Genomic DNA, 18,914 nt, shown 5'->3' with positions numbered 1-18,914 from the left:
AAAGTTGACAAAATGAGGATATCCAGTTTATGATCCAGCACCAGCTTCCTGCTCATCAAGGAGAACAATGAATCGCTTATTTGATTGGAAGTGAATTAGTTACGTTCAAGCTTACAGAGTGACATCCAAGTGAAGCTGTTTTCCAGACAGTAGGGGTTTGGAAACTGGATGTGGTAGAGACTTATTTTGGTGGCTCCAGTGAGCCACACCTCTTGATAGTCATACCTTGTGTAGCCCCTCCCATATTGACTCTAGTCTTGGGCCATGTTGCCTGAATTTAGTCAATGGGACGTTAGCAAACATGACGTGAACAGTGCTTACAGACGGGAGCTCTGGTCTTGCGATCCAGCCTCTAGGTAAAGAAGCCCAAGCTAGTCTCATGGAGAGACCACGTGGAGAAAGGAACACATCACTGGAGTTTCAGTTACCCTGCCAAGGCACCAGACACCTAAGCAAAGCCATTTTAGGTATTCCTGTTCCAGCCACCATTTGACTGCCGCTGCTACGCTAGCAGAAGAACCATCCAGCTGAACGACAGTCCATACACAGAATCGTGAGAAATAATAAAGTGGTGATTTTAGAGCATTAAATTTTGAGATGTTTGTTACACAGCAATAGATTTCTCAAGCACTGGAGGACAGACGAGATATAAGTCTATAAAAGGGAGCCTTAGGAACAGTAAACAGCAGTCACAGTTAACACTCACTAAGGGCTTACTATCTGACATATCAATACAACATTATTAACACGGGGGCTATTCTTAGCTAGCATCCCTGCTTGGCAGATGAGGAAACTGGTATTTAAAGAAATGAAGTAATTTCACCCAAGATCATGCAACTAGAAAGGCACAGCTGAGACCTAAACCCAGGTCTACCTGTTGCCTGCACAAATGTGAAAGACAAGAATGACCTTAACAGAGGAGTGAGAATAAAGGGGAGAGGGGGCCGGGGGTAGGACCAGGGCAGAAAGAACAACGACTTGATTACAGTTTTGCACTTTTCTCTAATTTCAATAGCTGTTCAACACAGTCTAGTTAGGGAGTGAATCAAATCTAGCCCCTATGTAGAAAGCCAGCTCCTGTTGTCGTTCTCCCTCTGCACTGAACTCTGGTAACGGCAGGTGTCCCCTACAGCCACGTGTACAGTCACTGGTTGCCCCCATACGTCTTTTGCTTTAAGATCATCACTGGCCATCTCCAGGGACATGCCTGACACGAAGTGCCCTGTTTTCTGGGTTCACACGCTTTTTTCCTTTGGCCATGCCTATTTCTGATGATATTATCAGCCCTTCCCCAAAACCGATTGTCAAAACCCTCCAGCAGAATTTGAGTCAAAAATCCTTAGCGCTTGGCCCTTGGAAATCATCTAGTGCAGACTTTTCAGTTCAAGATAAGGAAGCAGAGTCCCAGGCTGGTGGATTGCTTTGCCCAAGATCACCTAAGGACCCAGGGTCAAAAGTCAGCGGTCCTAACCCTCCTTCTCTTGCTGGCTGCAGAGCCAAACTGCCCTGAGAAGCATGTCACTCTATTATTTTCTCATCTGCCATTCTTCAAGAAATAGCTGGTTGAAATAACGCTGAAACTGTGCCTTGTTCCAAGCAATGAGTTGTGTGATGATGGAGAGGGTAGGGGGAAAACCGGCGAATCGAGAAAAATACCAAGAAGTAAGGGAATTTATCTCCCCAAAGAAAATCTTCTTATACTGTGTCTTCTTATTCCTCTTAATAAAAAGACAAAGAGTTAATTGCTATAGTTTATAAAGTTTTAAAAAAAAGTCACAAAAGTACACAAATAGCAAAGCAAATAGCATCTGGCTCTAGTACTCACACTTCGATCCCAAAAAAGGAGCCTAGAATCATAACTGTTGAATGTATTTCCTTTCTCTGTGCCACGGAAAGTCATCATTTTGTTTTCTTTTGCTCCTTTCTCCTTCCCAGAGTTGGAATACCTCTCTGAAGAGAATGCCAAGAGCCCACAAAACTAATTACTCAGGAGTTTTGAATATGAAAGTCTGTTTCAACCTAAATCTTCTCTTGCATATTCCTGGGTGTGTGTTTGTTTTTCTTCTCTTTCTTCCTTTCCCTCTTCACTTTCTACCTCCCTTGCCCTGTCTGCTCCCCTGATTTCATTTATCCTTTCTGCTTCCTCCAAAAGGTATATGAGGTTACTAAAAAGAGAAAAAAAAATCAGACATCTATAAAGGCATCCACCATTATCTCGACATTATTTTTAGAGGAATAGGAAAGGCTTTAGGCACAGAAAGTGATTCTTCTTGAGATGCTCTGAATGGAAACCTCTTATCTCAGGCATGGAAGGGAGTCACCCTCCCATGTAAACTGTTCCAAGACCAGACACAAAATACAGCTCACTTTGTTCAACTCATACCTTTTACTGCAATTATCTTTTCCCCCCCCCCAAGAATTTCTAAAGTATTTTACTTTCTATCTCTATGGGAACGGTGATTTTCACATGAAGAAAAGATTATTCAGAATCTAGGCATATTCTTCCAGCTGGACAATAACAAGGGATCAAACTCCTGACGTGCATTTTTTCAGATTCGTGGAAAGAACTTTTAAACCAGGAAGGTGCTTTGCAGATGACCTGTCCCAACACCGATGTTTTGAAAAATAGGAAACAGTTGCTTTGACCAAAAGATGTTTTCCTTACCCCACCCAGACCTCTCCCCCTTGCAACACTCAAACCCTAAGGGCTGCTGGTCATCACAGGCCATTGCAACACCACTGGGAGCTAAGCACACTGGGGTCCAGCCAATTCTGCCAAAGAGCCATTTTCCACTGGAATCCGGCCTCTCCCCTCTTAGCATATGCAGCTGTTTTCTGGCTTCCTGCAACGGCAGCTACGATATAAATTTCCCACGACCACACTGAAGTCTTTCATCCTTCAAGGTCCATACCCTCTCTTCCTCCTTGTCAGTGCTATCCACTGACCGTCACTGTCACTCACTGAAGACCTTGGAATTAGGCACCCCGCCTCCCTTGCCGTCATCTAGAGAGATGGCACTGTTCATGCAGAAGACCCACCAACATCGAGTCTAGCAACCTGCATTCACCACTCTCACAGCCATGCCATCGTTCGAGAGCGGCTTCATCTCAAACTCCGACATGGCATAACCTCATTTCCTTTGGCTGGTCCTTCAGCCGCTTTGACTTACATGGTGGAGTCAGGTTCAGTTATCTACCCGTCCGTAGCCTCTTGGGCTTCCCTCCTTATCACTCTGAGCTCTGCGGGGCATAACTCAGTTCTGCTTTTTCTTTCTCGCACTTCTGCAATCGAAGCTCCAATTTTTGGATCAATATAGCCATCTGGCTTCTCCACTCCTGCACTTGCGCTGTTGAACCTACACAGTGGAAACGTCCCCAGAAGTAACACAACCATCCAGACTGGTGTTGTTATGAATGTGGGTCTCCAGCCTCAAGTGAGCCATGAGCGACTGTGGGCACATCCCGGTCTCTGTCCTCTCCCATTCTCTACGGCAGCCATAAGACTTAGAGCTGGCTCTACAGGCCCAGCCCACAGCCATACCTCCCTCCCGGAGATAACACTGCCTCCTGCTTCAAAGAAAAACCGAAGATCGCAGACCTAAGGTCCCTCAGTGTTCCCATACCTAAAACATATTCACTCACACTGCGCTGACCAAGCTAAGCTCATCATTTAGTGGAACACATTGGTCTTTTCTTTCTCTCTTCTTTTTTTTTAAACAGCAACTAAGCCACCAAAGAGGGTTTGTCATTTTGTGCCATTTCGCTACAAAATCGGCACACTGAAATCTCTGTGTATCTGGTGGTGTTGTCTGGCATGGCGTTTTAGCTTCCCAGTGGGGAGGCACCTTGCCCCTGAGGACATAAAGATAAACAAAGAGGCCCAGTTAAGGAGACCCAACAGTCCAGGGTGCGGATAAGGGAGACGGGCAGTACATGGAGAAACTCCCCCGCTCTTGGCCCAGCACCTAATCAAAGCCCCTCACATCCCCTGCTCTCTCCCAGCAGTGCCAGTGAAGTAGAAAGGCATCTGATCTCCCCCTTCCCTTACTTCTGTGTCATCTTGCACCTCTCATGAGGCTCAGACAACTGACAACAGAAGTGCCTCTAGTTATGCTGATACCCCTGCTTCTAATCAATGCTAGTTTGAGGATGATGTAAGACAGAAGCAACAGACGTTTCCAATCACAGACTAGAATATGACTTTAAAAAAAAACTAACACCTACCCAATCAGACTGCAGCCTCAACTGCCCTCTGCTGTCTGGTCCTCAGAAACAGGCATCTGAGGCCCAGTTCACTTCTGTGATGAGGGACGAGCAGGGCAGCCTGTGGAGTATCTGGCAGCTGGTGGAGACCAGGGACAGCAGTGATGTTATCTGTGACCACAGGCGACAGCCTCAAACATCTCCACATTAAGTATTACTCTGACTTGTTGGGAATCCTTTTTTGTTTGTTGATTTTAATAATATCCTTTCTTCTGGAATAGGATCATTATTCTTGTTTTCAGAAATCCTAAGGAAGCAAAACTAACTCACGTGTGTTGGGGGAAGGAAAAGAGAACCAGAAGAAAAAAGCTAATGAAAAACAGTACAGAGGTTCCTCCGAAAATTAAAAATAAAACTACCATATGATCCAACAATTCCACTTGTGGGTATTTATACAAAGAAAACGAAATCACTAACTCAAAAAGAAAATCTGCACCCATGTTCACTGCAGCACTGTTGACAATAGCCAAGACATGGAAACCACTTGTGTCCATCACTGATGGATGAATGTATAAAGAAAATGTGAAATACACACACACACACACGAATATTATTCAGCCATAAAAAAGAAGGAAATCCTGATCCATTTGGATGGAGCTTAAGGGCATTATGCTACGTGAAATAAGTCAGACAAAGATGTATACTGTATGATATCATTTATATGTGGAATCTAAAAAAAAAACTCTTAGATACAGAGAACAGATTGATTAATCAACTGCCGAGCCGGGGGGCTAGGAAGGTGGACAAAATGGGTAAAGGAGGTGTAAATGCACAAACCTCAAATTATAAGATAATTAAGTCCTGGGGATGTAATGTATGGTACGGTGACTATAGTTAACAATACTGTGCTGTATAATTAAAAGTTGCTAGAAGACTAGATCTTAAAAGTTCTCATAAGAAAAAAAAAATCTGTATCTATGTGAGATGATAGATGTTAACTAAACTTACTGTGGTGATCAGTTCATAATATATACATATATCAAATCATTATGTTGTATAACTAAAACTAGTACAATGCTGTATGTCAATTATATCTCACTTTAGAAGAGGAAAAGGGAGGAGAGGAGGGAGAAGGGGGGGGAAGAGAAAGAAGCTAGCCTCCGTGTTCCCTGGCAAGCACCAGTCATGGAAGGTGAAGCCTCCTTGGGGTCTCAGTGGGGACCAAAGCAAAACGATCTCAGCATGAAGAGGAGGTCAGTCTCGTGCCTCTCTCAGGAACCCTCTGCCCCACGTCCTTGGGATATCGCTGTGAATAAGCGGGTCCTATCCAAGTCAGGGTTGAACACTTAGGCCAGTCTAGGATTTATGCCAACAAGGGCCCTGCGGTGGTTAATGTCATGTGTCAACTTGGCTGGGCCATGGTGCCCAGATATTTGGTCAAACATTATTCTGGATGCTTCTGTGAGGGGTGTTTTTGGATGAGGTTTATATCTGAAGTGGTGGACTTTGAATAAAGTGGACTGTCCCCCATAATGTGGGTGGCCTCATCCAATCACTTGAAGGCCTAGTAGAACAAAAGACTGACCTTCCCTGAGCAAGAAGGAATTCTGCCAGCAGACGGCCTTCTGAACTTGAACTACAACACTGGCTCTCCTCTGGGTCTCCAGCCTAACAGGTTTCCAGCTTCCATAATCACATGAATCAATTTCTTAAAATAAATCCCTCCTTCCCTCTCCTACTCTATCTCATCTGTACCTCCTAATGGTTCTGTTTCTCTGGAGAACCTGACTAATTCAGTCCTCCTACAAATTGAATTGCTAGGTGGTCAGGAGATAAGCAGCTGTTTAGCTGTTGCCCTTGGCAACATCTTCACCAGCAGGGCTAGCCTCTGTGACGAGACTCCAAAGTCAGGCTGACCTTCAGTGAGCACGGCTGCTCGGACGTCAAACCCCATCCACAGGGTCAGTCCAAACTGCGCTCGCGCTGGTCTCCTCCCTTCCCAGAGTTCCTTGCTTCCATTAAACTGACTCCATCCCTCTGTGATCTGATCCAGTCCCTTCATGTCTCTTCCAGCCCACTGCTGCACCAGTATAGGACTTTCCCAAAGAACACGGTTATGATTCACCTTAAAAAAGTAAATGATGATATGCAGAATACGTTGAGATTTAGATTTTTGGTATGCTTTGACTTAGAATGTACAGTGAATTAGAAATAATTAGTACTAATTAAGCACCATTTCCCAAAGCAAAGTAAAGCAAAGTTTTACTGATAACGACCAAGGCCATGCATCTGAGTGGGGCTTAAGAGGAAATAAGCCAAAGAATGGATGAAGGAGTGAGAAGTGGATTCCTTCTAGGGGGCAGGCATAGGCCTGGGCGCTGCTCACCAACAATCAGTCAGCTAGGGTGCTGCGTCCATCTGTGTGACCGATGGCCAAAGACCCCACCCATAGCTCCACCCTCCCAAGACAGAAGCCTCTTGGTTACCAACTCATCTCTCTCTGTCCCTTCATATTCACATACCCCAGAGAATAGTACCCACCGTCTGTCTCTGCTCCCTCACTCCATTCATCCTTCTCAGAAATCTTTATATAAATAATATGTGGATATAGAATTGTTAAAATTTTCCAACTACATAGATAAAGAAGTAAAGATTCCCCTTCATTTCTTCTCTCTCAATCCGAGCCCCCTCTCCAAAGTTATAAGCACGAGTTAGCAGTTTGGTATATACATCCTTTTCAGCTTTTAGCCTAACCTATTTACTCCATAAGTATATAGTTCTTTTGTGTGTGTGCATTTTTATAAACGGGGTATTTTTTTGTGTTATTCCAATAACTTCCTTTTTGTTTCCAAAGACAAAATGATCTTTTTAATTCCGTTTCAGAAAAAGCTGTCACATGAATTTGGTTTAGAAAACATGACAATAAGAGGCTTGGTTTTTCTGCAAATGCAAGGAAAAGAAATAACCGTTAATAGGTTCAATGATAATTTTCTGGATCTTCCTCTTGCATCAAAAGCTGTATATCTTCTCCCCAAAGCACCTGCTCCAAGAGCCACTCACTCTCTTTATCTGCCTCTAGCCGGGACAGGCTAATTCCCCCCTCCAACACCCCTCTCTTCTTTCAGTCACACTGTGTTGGTGCTAAAGACCCTGGGCTCTGACCAATGAACAGAATTGTCCTTAAGCCAGCAACCCACAGGCAGTGGGACCCAAAGTCCCACTCCCAGTCCCGACAGCAGAGGCCACAGAGCTGGCATCGTTTCCACTGTCTCAGGAAGAAGGAGCCAAAAGGTGACCCTCAGCGCAAAGCAAGGCCTAATGTGAAGAAAGACTGAGCGCTCCCAGGCCCAGAGCAGGCTGCAGGCTACAGTCAGGAAAAGGCAGTTACTGCAGTCACTCCACCTTTAGAAATAAATAAGGGGGGCTTTCCTGGTGGCGCAGTGGTTGAGAGTCCGCCTGCCGATGCAGGGGACACGGGTTCGTGCCCCGGTCCGGGAGGATCCCACGTGCCGCGGAGCGGCTGGGCCCGTGAGCCATGGCCGCTGAGCCTGCGCGTCCGGAGCCTGTGCTCCTAAACGGGAGAGGCCACAACAGTGAGAGGCCCGCGTACCGCAAAAATAAAATAAAATAAAATAAAAAGAAAGAAAGAAGGGGAAAACTGGACCCTTTTCCACTACTATGGTTCTATAAGGTCCTCTACTGCTGAGCTCCAAGGGGATCTGCAAGCACAAAAGGGTCTAAACAAATCAGGAGAACTTTGCCCTGGCTGAAGACAGGAGTGACAAGCAGGAAGACAGGTCAATGTAATAATTTGTAGGAAGATGATGCTGGGAACTTCGGCTCTTCACAGGGCTGCCAGCCCTACAGAGGACAACACGGTAAGAACCAAGACACGCACTCCTGACTGGTATAGCTAGGGAACTGTCAGGCCCTTTCTTGATCCCACATCAGGAGTCAGATCCCATTCCACGTGTGACACATGAGAAGGAGGAGGAGTGCAAATCTGGCTGTGTGGATCAGTGCTGGCCCCAAATACAGGGACTTCACAAGTTCCAAATGAGACTCAAAGCCCCCAGGGATCAAAAGGGCCGACAAGCAAAAAGAGAGACCCCTGCACTCAAGGCAATACCAATGTCATGGTGGCAAATGGACATCACCATGGGAAGAGACCAGCTACAGATAGCGATATGGGGAGACAAAGGGTGCTCTGAACCACTGTTGTTATTCCAGAACCTCTCCATCTCTTCTCTGGCTGTGGTTTCCAAAGGAACAGCATTTCTGATACAGAGCTGAGGACCAAGGTGGGCACAGAGGCAATGACAGCCAATATGTCTCAACAAGAGCACAGCCATCTTGGGTTCTGGCCTGGACAGAAGTCCAATAATTTCCTTTTTTCTCCTGACAAAATGGAGACCCTTCTCTTCTAATGTATGTACCTCACTTATGATGTGCCAGACAGTGATGTAAGAGAACTACGTTTCTCAACTGGATCACCACAATACATTTCCTAACTCTCCTCCCTACTCCCAGCCTTATACCCTTCGATCCACCCCACACACCTGCCTGAGTGTTTTACAAAAGCCCAAATCTGATATTCTTATTCTTATGATTAAACTCTTTCACTGACTCCCCACTGCCTTGAGGATAAAGACCAAATTGTTAGCATGGCTTACAAAGTCCATCACAATCCAGGCCCTTCCATACATCAGGACAAAACTATAATTCGAAAAGATACATGCACCCCTGTGTTCATAGCAGCACTATTTACAATAGCCAAGACATGGAAACAACCTAAATGTCCATCAACAGATGAATGGATAAAGAAGATGTGGTATATATATATAATGGAATATTACTCAGCCATAAAAAAGAATGAAATAATGCCATTTGCAGCTGCATGAATGGACCCAGAGATCATCATACTAAGCAAAGTCAGAAAGACAAATACCATATGATATCATTCACATGTGGAATCTAAAATATGACACAAATGAACTTATCTATGAAACAGAAACAGACTCACAGACATAAAGATCAGACTTGTGGTTGTCAAGCGGGAGAGGGAGCGAAGGAAGGTTGGACTGAGAGTTTGGGACTAACAGATGCAAACTTTTATATAAAGAGTGGATAAACAACAAAGATATACTGCACAGGGAATGATACCCAATATTTTGTAATAACCTATAAGGGAAAAGAATCCAAAAAGAAATAGATATATGTGTATGTACAACTGAATCATTTGCTGTACACCAGAAACTAACACAACTTTGTAAATCAACTGTACTTCAATTAAAAAAAAAAAAAAAAAGAATCCTGGCCCTTCCTACGTGGCTGGCCTTACCTCTTACTATAACCCTACACTCTGGCCATGCCAAAATGTTTGCAGTTCCCAAAGCATACCAAACCTGGAGCTGCTTCCTTGGCCTGCAAGCCCTTATGAGTCTTCCAAGAAAAATTAGTTGAGCTGCTAAACATATATAAATAACCAGATGAATTCTGCTGCTGTATGGGAATGTTGGCCATACTGCTGTTAAAAGTGGTATAGAGGGTCTAGCAAAAACTGTTAACTCTGTTTAGAATAAGGACCTAAAGCATCACTTTTTGGTGGCAATTAGATAACACAGTCAGCTGCCGGGCAACACCTAGTTGCCTCCCAACACCCAGGCCAGCAGTCCCTCCTGTCTGAAGCCTTTTCTGACTTCCCTGTAGAACTACCGTCCTCCGCAGTACGATCTCACTCTTCCCCCAGGACACAACACAAGCAAAGCAGCGTAACATTTCAGTGTCCTTACTGACTTACATCTCTTTTTTTTTTTTTCCTGACTTACATCTCTTTCTTGTCCTGCCGGACAATATACACCTTAAGGGGCAGAGGCCTACATTTTTTTAATTGAATTAAAATATTTTTAATTCAATTTTAATTGACTTAAAGTATTGTGTTAGTTTCAGGTGGTAGGTGCCTACATTATCTGCCTTTTAATCCCCAGCACCCAATGCTATATATGACAATATAGTAGAAATTTTGTGGTTAAAATGGCAAATCAAAAAATACATTATTTTTATTGAGGTACAACTTAATATTTACGATGAGTTACAAAGATATTGACAAGATACCAAGACCAAAACCAAACAAACAGAAACTTTAAAGATGGCTTTTTAATAAGGCAAGTAGAAAAAAGAGTTAAAAATTGGTGAAGCCAGGACTGAGATTACTATACTTGGTAGAAGCACACCACATATTCGGCTTTCTAGAAGCCAGTAGCCATAACAAGTTTCCCGGAGTCCATAAGGTTAGAACAAACTGGCCACTAAGGAGAAGCGTAACTAGTCCTGACACGGTTACCACAGAGAAATTCTCTCAGGAGTCCTCAGAGGGGATACTATGTAATGAGATAAACAGCAGCTTTACATATTTCTTAGAATTAACACAGACACCAGTTTCAGAGAGATGTTACTTTTGAAAATCGTTTACCATAAACTACAGTCTCACACCAACGTATTCAAATTGGTTCCCTCGCTGGTCAGGTTAATTAGAAGATATACCTTAGTTATTAGTGGTAGTATCCTTAACATATTTTGGACCATGGACAACTTTTTGAGAACCTGATAAAATGCTATGTATCTTCTCCTCAGAAACAACACCCTGAGATAATATTTTGCATCTATTTTCAGGAGCTTATGGAAACCTGAAGCTTGTCCATGGACCACCCATGTTAAAATCCACAACCCGGAGGAAAGATGTACTATAGATCCTTGAGTCAGGCCTCCATAAATATTATTCCCCACAGCAGGACCTTAAAAAAGTGCTGCTCTCTGGCCTATGGGCTGAACTGTAAAGAACCATGTGCTTTAACTGTCAGCCACGGTGAGCATTAGGCTCCTTCTAGAAAAACAGAGGTGCCTACAAGGAACAGCCAATCACTTCTGGAGGTGATACCATGGGCAACGCCAAGAGTCTCCAGAATTCTACAACACAAAAGCTCTACAGTCCTACATCATTAAGCACGGCCCAAAATAACTTAAGTCTGGAAAATATTCAACATAGGTATAACCAAATAGATATCCCAACTGGGTTTTTTTCACCCTAATCTCATTAAAACACTCAAAGACAATCTACTTTTTGAGTAATGTAACTTCCTGCAATGCGTTCCAAGAAAAATTAGTTGAGCTGCAAAACATACGTGTAAATCACTACATGAATTCTCCTGCTGTATGGGGATGTGAGCTACACTGCCGTTAAAAGTTGGGTGGAAGGTCTAGCAAAAATTATAACCCTGAATCAGAATATGAATCTAAAGCTTCACGTTTGGGTGGTAGTTAGAAAACAGAGTCAGCTGTCTATTAAGAATACTTTTAGATTATGATAATAAATTCATATCACCAATTTATCTTCAATTTTTTACCTTTTAGAGGGAGAGCATACTTCCAGTTCATTAAAAGTGATACAGTCCTTAGCCTGGCCTTAGAAACCCAAAATGAAAAACTCTAGACTCTCCCAAAGAAAATGTATTTCTTTTGTAGAAGGTTATTATGAGAAGTTTGGTCTGATATTCCACTGAAATGAACATATCAAGCCTATGTATGTTACTACTCTCCCATTATATATCACCCTATTTACTACTTTCTGTGTTATTTTCTTTTCTCAGTATTCTCAAGACTCTTGGAATTTTTTTTTTTTTCAAGGAACTACAACAAGCTTACTACCTATATAGAGTTTCCGGAAAATAGCTTTATCCCACTTTTTGATATATAAGACAACCACTCATCTGCTGGTAGCTTTCCTATTCTCTATCATTCTCATAGACTTTTAACAGTGCCCACATCTGTAAGCGATGTGTGTACCAGGGGACTGGACTGTTTCGAGTCCATGTTTTTCTGAGGAGAGGAATAACAAGATCGGAGCTGCTCTCTGGAAAGATTACTCTGCCGAAGAACAATATCCGGTTGATTAGATGTGTTATGGGCTGAATTGTATCTCCTACCCGCCGCTGCCCCAAACTCATATGTTGAAGCCCTAGGCCTCAGTACCTCAGAAAATGACTATTTGGAGATAGGGCCTCTGAAGAGGTGATTAAATTAAAATGAGTCGATTAGGGTGGGCCCTAACCAAATCTGAACCAAGAAGAGGAGGTTTGTATGTGTGCAAAGAGAGATGAAAGGGCAGCAAGAAGGCAGCTGTCTGTGAGCCGAGAAGAAGCCTCAGAAAGACCAAACCTGCAGACACTTTAATCTCGGACTTCGAGGCTTCAGAACTACGGGAAAATTAACTTCTGTTGTTTGAGCCACTCAGTCCACAGTAGTTTGTTATGGCAGCCCTAGCAAACTTACACAGATGCGAAAGGCTAGAAGCCATTGGCAACAGTCAGGGACAGAACTAGAGCAGCTGTAGCAACAATGCAGAGGCCAGCGTGAGTGTAAAAGACACTGCAGAACCAAATGCACAGGGCCTGAGAAAGGGATGTGAGGACTGAGGAAAAAGAAGAGTAGAAATTGACTCCAAGAGATGGGCGTGGTTGGCAAGAAATTTTTTTTAATATATTTTATATTTTAAAATATAGGGGAGTCAAAAAAGGGAGGCAAGTGATTCCAAGGAAAAAGGAGTTTCATTTTTCATTTTAGACACGTTTCTAGATGTGTCTGGCTAAGCACTTTCTTTGTATCTTTTTGTCTTATCTTGGTCTTTATTTCCTCACATGCTAGACATCCAAACAATTATTGGTTGACTGAAAACCTCACTTGATTAAAATAAAATAGGTCCAAGTACATCTGCTTTTTTTCTTTTGGTTGCTTTTTTAATCTTACACCACATGTCCTTAAAGAGGGAGCCTATCGTGAATTTCCCTGAAAGGGTCTAGCTGTAATTTTTAAACATCCTTTTAGTTATTCTCTTTGCATTTTCTGCATGCTTTCGCTTACTCTGTATCTTAATCTTCCAGACCCTATCTCTGAGGTTCATTCCATTCTTATACAGTATTTATCCTTAATTACGTCCTACTCTTTCTATTTTACTTTTTAAATTAAATATGCCATTTCAAAATCTTTGAGTGCTTCAGAAAACAACCCCTAAACATTAAAGAGCTGTTTCATAATAAATCATGACAGAAATACTTTCTAAACAAAAAAGAATGCAATAAAGCAAGGGGTGGGAGAAAAGATGACAGAGGCTAACTCTGCTAGACATGGTAAAGGCTCTGGGCAGAGTTTAAATAATTTTTTAAAATCACTAATTCTGTTCAAATTTCTGCTACACCATCCATCTGGAATTCTGGCCATGAACTGAATTCTAAACACTAAGAAGTATGGAAGGCACAATTACTTCTTGTCGCAAACAAAGAGATCGTGTTTTGAAAAGCCAACAGCAAAAACCCTATCCTTATCTGTAAAATGAAAATGATACTTGTTTCAGAAGATTGTAATAAGATTAAACATATTGTTCATAAAGCTGACATACAGCATGTTCTCAAGAATTTCATTCATTCATTGAAAAAACACTCAGAAAGTAACAAGGTCCAAGGAATACAGAGGTGAAGGTCAAACAACTGACCCTTCCCCTATGATGGCACAGGGACTTTGCCTAGTCATTATGGTGCCTAATCTCCCTAGGTGTCTGGCTAAGGCTGGACAGATCCCATCAACCCCTCATGCTTTAACACCCTCCCTCCAAAACAGCCTGTGTCTCACTTTCCCCACCTGGTCACAGCTGAAGGTGTTGCTGTAATTCATTATTTTTTAATCTAACACTTGTTGTATATGCCTTCTTCATATACTACTGTGCTCTACTAAACCAGTTAGCAAGATTGGCTTCCCAATTTTACTTGCATTATATTCCCATTACTAAACTGCTGCATTTAGAGTAATGTATAAATATAAGTATATAAGAACTACTTCTAAAACTAAGAAACACACTCAAAATATTTCTCTTTTCACATAATTGTTTTGACAAATGCTTTGCCTCAAAGAAGATAAGGAGATAAGATTAATCAATCTTACATTTAAAGATTAAAGATTAAATTTGACTGAGAGAGGCTCTCCAAATTTCTGATTCTAGTAAGATAAAAAGTAACAAAAGAGGACCAACCATGCAAAATCCAAGATTATACCATCCCAGAATCAGAATTTCCAAGATGAAAGGGACCTTCTTCTCAAGTCCCCATCCAATTCAAGTAGTCATCCAACCAGTGAATAATGACACCTGCCCCTACATACACACACACACACACACACACACACACACACACACGTCAAATAAGCCAAAGGTAGAAATAGCTAAGAAGGGAAAGGTCAAATGACACGAGAGAAAAAATTTAAAAAAAAATAAAAAGATGGGAGAAGAAACATAATTTATAGAAAAAATGAAAATATATAAAGAAGACATATAGCAGGTGTTAAATTAAAATGTAAGTTATTAGGCAGTAAATAATTTCATTTCCAATTCAAAACAAACACTGTTCATCAAATGTTATATTTCAAAAAGTAACTTTTTAAAAGGGGGTATTATTTGACTCTGTTACTCTCTTCCATTTCCTATTTATGTTATGACGATCTGTAAACCCATGAATTGTTTTCTCTTTATAAAATGATTCAGCTCAGAAAGCAGTAGAATGAGACTGGTCATTCAGCAATCTCTCCCACCCACCCTTGCAGACATCACATCACAAAGACTATGACTCACTTTGTCATACAGTTTCTGTCCTTTTAAGAGTTTTATGATTGTTGTGATGAATACTGGCTCATAAATCTGAATGAATATTAGGATGAAACTATTTGTGTCATTTCCTCACAGCCAAAGCAGATGCTAACAATGGAACCAGACAGTTCTTAATCCTAATTTATAAAATGATTCACAGGTTTTAGACTTGAGAGAGAGAGATTTAAGGATTAAAGTATATGGTTCAAGTATGAATTCTCAGATCTGTATTTTTTAATTAGAGGGTTATAACTAGTTCTGGAATTGGCTAGAAATGTTATGTTATTCAATAGCTGAAAAGAAAATCTTCCACAATAAAAATTAATCCTAACAAATGATTGTGTTTTACCTTTATTGCTTCCTTTGAATAATGTGAGAGGTGTCGCTGCAGAAGGAACTACGGTGATGCTACAATCAATTTATCCATTTTACACGCCTCGTGCCGAAGTACGCATGCTTATTTATTTAAAGATCCAGCTCATTCAACAATACAGATTGAACCTCTTCAACGGGCCTCAGCCTTGTCATTCACTGAGCAGTGGAGTCAAGGGGATCCTGGGGTGAGTAAATGCAGTCTCAGACCTCAGAGTAGAAAAGAGTAAAGGACTGCTAGGTAATGTCATTTGAATTTTTAAAAATCCCTGCCAACTAGAAATTTCCAGTAAAACTGAGGGACGTGAAGTTAAAATATATCAAGCTATTAGAGAGAATGTTTAGATAGCATGCAGGAGAGGAAAGACAGGTACAGGGCGGTATGAAAGAAATGGGGCCTGATGCCTGCCTAGGACTGGGGTAAGGTAAGAGGATTAATGGCCAATTCAAGGCTAAGAGAAGAAGAAGGATGTGAGAAGACGATCAGAAAGGAAGTTAGAAGACTTGGCTAATTTGTTGGGTACATGTTGAACTTAACACACATTCTTTGAGCGGGCACAGAGAGGACAGAGTTCACAGCCCCAGTGCAGGAGACATAAACAATTACAAGCAAAATCATGCAGTCCGTAGAAGAATACGTACCAGGTACTATGGGAAATGCAGAGACAGAAACAATTGATTCTCCCTGGGAAGGCTGGGGAAAGTTTCACAAAGGAGAAGACCACTGAGCTGACTCATAAAAGATCTTTCCAGAGAAAGGTGGGAGTAGGAGGAGGGTGTGAGAGAAGCATTGATAAGAAAAAGAAGGATTTTCCAAAAACAAGGATCACAAGTGGAAAAGCCCATCATTGTAACAGTGACGGCTCTGTCAGATTAGAGACTACAGTGAAAGCACAGAGCACTGGCAGCGTCAGGGGAGCGCGGATGGCAAAGAGTGGGAAATAAGACTGAGCAGGTAGGTCATATTGGAGAGGGCAAGTCGGGGAGGGTATGGTTGTAGGTAAATACAGGACAGGGGAAACCAAGAGACAAGGCAAGGAAAAGTCACTGAGGTAGGGAAGACTCCAAGGCGTCTAGCTTTGGAGACTAGAAGGATAATTTCACTACAAACAAATTCGGTAGGAAGGGTGCTAGTTGGAGAAAACTGTTGTGGCCTGTTTTACGTGGGTTGAGTTGAGGCTGTGGCAGTGCATCTGTCCGTCGAGCAGTGAGAAACACGGTACTAACACAGAGGTGGGAAATCAGAGACAAAGACTGTAATTGATCTGCCGAAGGACCACGAGTACACAGAAAGACGGGTGGAGTGCCAAGACAGAGCCTTGGGGAATATTATAGCAAAAGACCAAAAGAAGGAGAAACCAGAGGAAAAGACGGTCGGATGGGTGAGAGGAAACCAGGTTGATGTGCTGTAACAGAAGCCAAGGAATTCTCGGGAAGACAGAGGCAGACCATGGTGTCAAGTGTCAGAAGTAGGGCCACAAATTGGGTAAGTTCATGTGATTGAACTGGAAGACTGCTGGGGCCCAGAATGATTTAAGCAGAATACCAGGTGCAGAATCCAGAATTAAAAAGAGAAAAGGAGATGAAGTAGAAGAGCGTTCAGGATTCTAGGGTACTGGCCACGAAAGAAAGAATGATCAAAATGCACAGCACACCTGAGGAATTTTATGTCACACAGTACGTGGTAAAAATCTCAGGTGCTTTTTAAAGGAAACGGGATGCATAATGAGAGCTTTAAACTAATTATCCTGAGAAATGATTCATCTTTGTATAGATTACCCTTAAAAATGCTAATAGCCAGCTTTGAAGATTCTGAAATATTTTCCAAATATAATTTTGTTACATATAATCATCTTCATTAAAAGACTGACCAAGTGTCTAAACGTATGTGTTAACTGCACCAAGAGAACTATAAACCTCGACCGTGCTTTTATACATCATGTGGTCCAGGAGGAGTTATTCCACGGGATGGTCCACACAGAATGTTCTCATCAGCAGCTGACATTTAGTGAGAATTCCCAGAGTAAAAGATACAAACCTTTTATGATGTTTACTTATATGGAGAAGTCATGGTTCCTACCTTAAGGTGTCAGCATTTTCTCAAAGCGCGTAAATCACGGACAGAGAATAATCCACTCACAGAATCTAGCCAGATCATTACTACACTATACAAACTTCCTTTAAAAAACAACAAAAACTTTTCCCCCCCAGAATATCTTTAAAATCTGTGACACAAAAGGCCTGAAGCCTCCCTTTGAATTTCGCAAGTTCATGTTTTTAACGATGAGGGGTTGCATGGAGTATGTGCCATGGCACAGGGCACGGGGGTCACACAGACCGGGATCCCATCCCTTCTCCACATGGGAGTGGACGGGTCCCTCAGTCTCTTCAAGGCTCAGTGTCCTCTGGAGTCTGGAAGCCGAGAAGTGGGGCAAGCAGGCAGTCACCTCCTGGGAGAAGCCCTCCTGGGAGAAGCCCTCCTGGGAGAAGCCCAAGGGTCGACCCAGCACTTCTAACTACCTTCATTTTTTCCAAAATAACAGCATCTGGAATAAATTTGATGCTAAAATGCACACAGGCAGCATACTTTGCCCTCACTATACTCCACCACATGTTGTACGTGCTGCTTGGGATAAAATGTTCTCTCTTCTGAATGTTTTCACGTGGTTCACTACTTTAGAGCATACACTTAACGTTACCCATTCCCATGGGCATTTGGAAGGGGCCTGTAAAAACATCCAGGACGCCGAAGGGAAGGTGGTGGGTGTGCACCGCGCACGCGGCGGGGGGGGGGGGGTGGAGCACAGGCTCCGTCCTTGTTTTTATCATGCTTTTAGCAAGACTCTCGTGTCAAACACAGGTTATTCCAGGATTGTAAGAAAAGTGCAGGGAAGTTGCCTTTTCAAAGGCAACTTGTGAAAGCAATTCAAGAGAGAACCCAGGTGAGAAGCACAGGTGACCTTCAGCAACACTGTGAAGCTGGAAACACGGGCGTCCAGGCGTGTGATCCCTTCCTTTCTGCCGCCGTCCGCCCCGCCCCGCCCCGTGTCCTCTCCAGAACCTGAGCTACGGCCCCGGCCCCTAACCAGCGCCCCACATTCCTGCCACATCCTTCACAGCTCCCCGCCCCCCAGCTCCGCCAACTCCAGTCCTCCTGGTCAGGTTTTGGGGAAGAAACTGCACATGCAATTTAATCCACGCTAAACGGTAAAATCCGAACGCTGCTGAACCTTCCTTCCAGAGGGACCCTCCTCCCTCGGTATCCGTGGGGGGCCGGTTCCAGGATCCCCCGCAGGTACCAACAACCATGGAGCCTCAGGTCCCTCGAGGACCGTGGCGCAGCACTGTTGACCCTCATCTCCGCAGATAGGGAACCGTCGGATACGGAGAGCAGACTGTATTTGCATTTTAGAAACGTCCGGAAAGTGTTAACACCAAAGAAATAAATCTCCAATGACAGATTTTAGGGTCCATTGGGCAAAACAGTTTGAGGAATGTGGCCTTGGGTTTTCCAACGTTTCAAACAGGTCTAGATATCTGGGCCTTAATTCAGAGGGAAGCTGTAGCAACGGTTAACTGATTTCTCCACGTTTCCTGATCAGTTTTGCTCGTTCAGGGGAATGGAGGGGATGTAATTCAGAGGATATTGTTA

At 42.8% G+C, this 18,914-nt stretch overlaps 1 protein-coding gene and 1 pseudogene across 2 annotated transcripts in view; both read right to left on the bottom strand.

Annotated features, from left to right (window-relative positions):
- FGF2 (fibroblast growth factor 2) overlaps positions 1-18,914 on the bottom strand; it is a gene marked incomplete at its 5' end in the record, with an annotated part of 54,388 nt that overhangs the window by 32,780 nt on the left and 2,694 nt on the right. The window lies entirely within an intron of this gene.
- Positions 8,048-8,555, bottom strand: LOC309822041 (succinate dehydrogenase cytochrome b560 subunit, mitochondrial-like; annotated as a pseudogene). The gene has a single exon. The product of its transcript is annotated as a succinate dehydrogenase cytochrome b560 subunit, mitochondrial-like (transcript).

The sequence above is a fragment of the Grampus griseus genome (genome assembly GCF_964374135.1).
Source record: "Grampus griseus genome assembly, chromosome: 4".
NCBI classification, from domain to species: Eukaryota; Metazoa; Chordata; class Mammalia; order Artiodactyla; family Delphinidae; genus Grampus; species Grampus griseus.
This window is presented reverse-complemented; position numbering and strand designations above follow the sequence as displayed.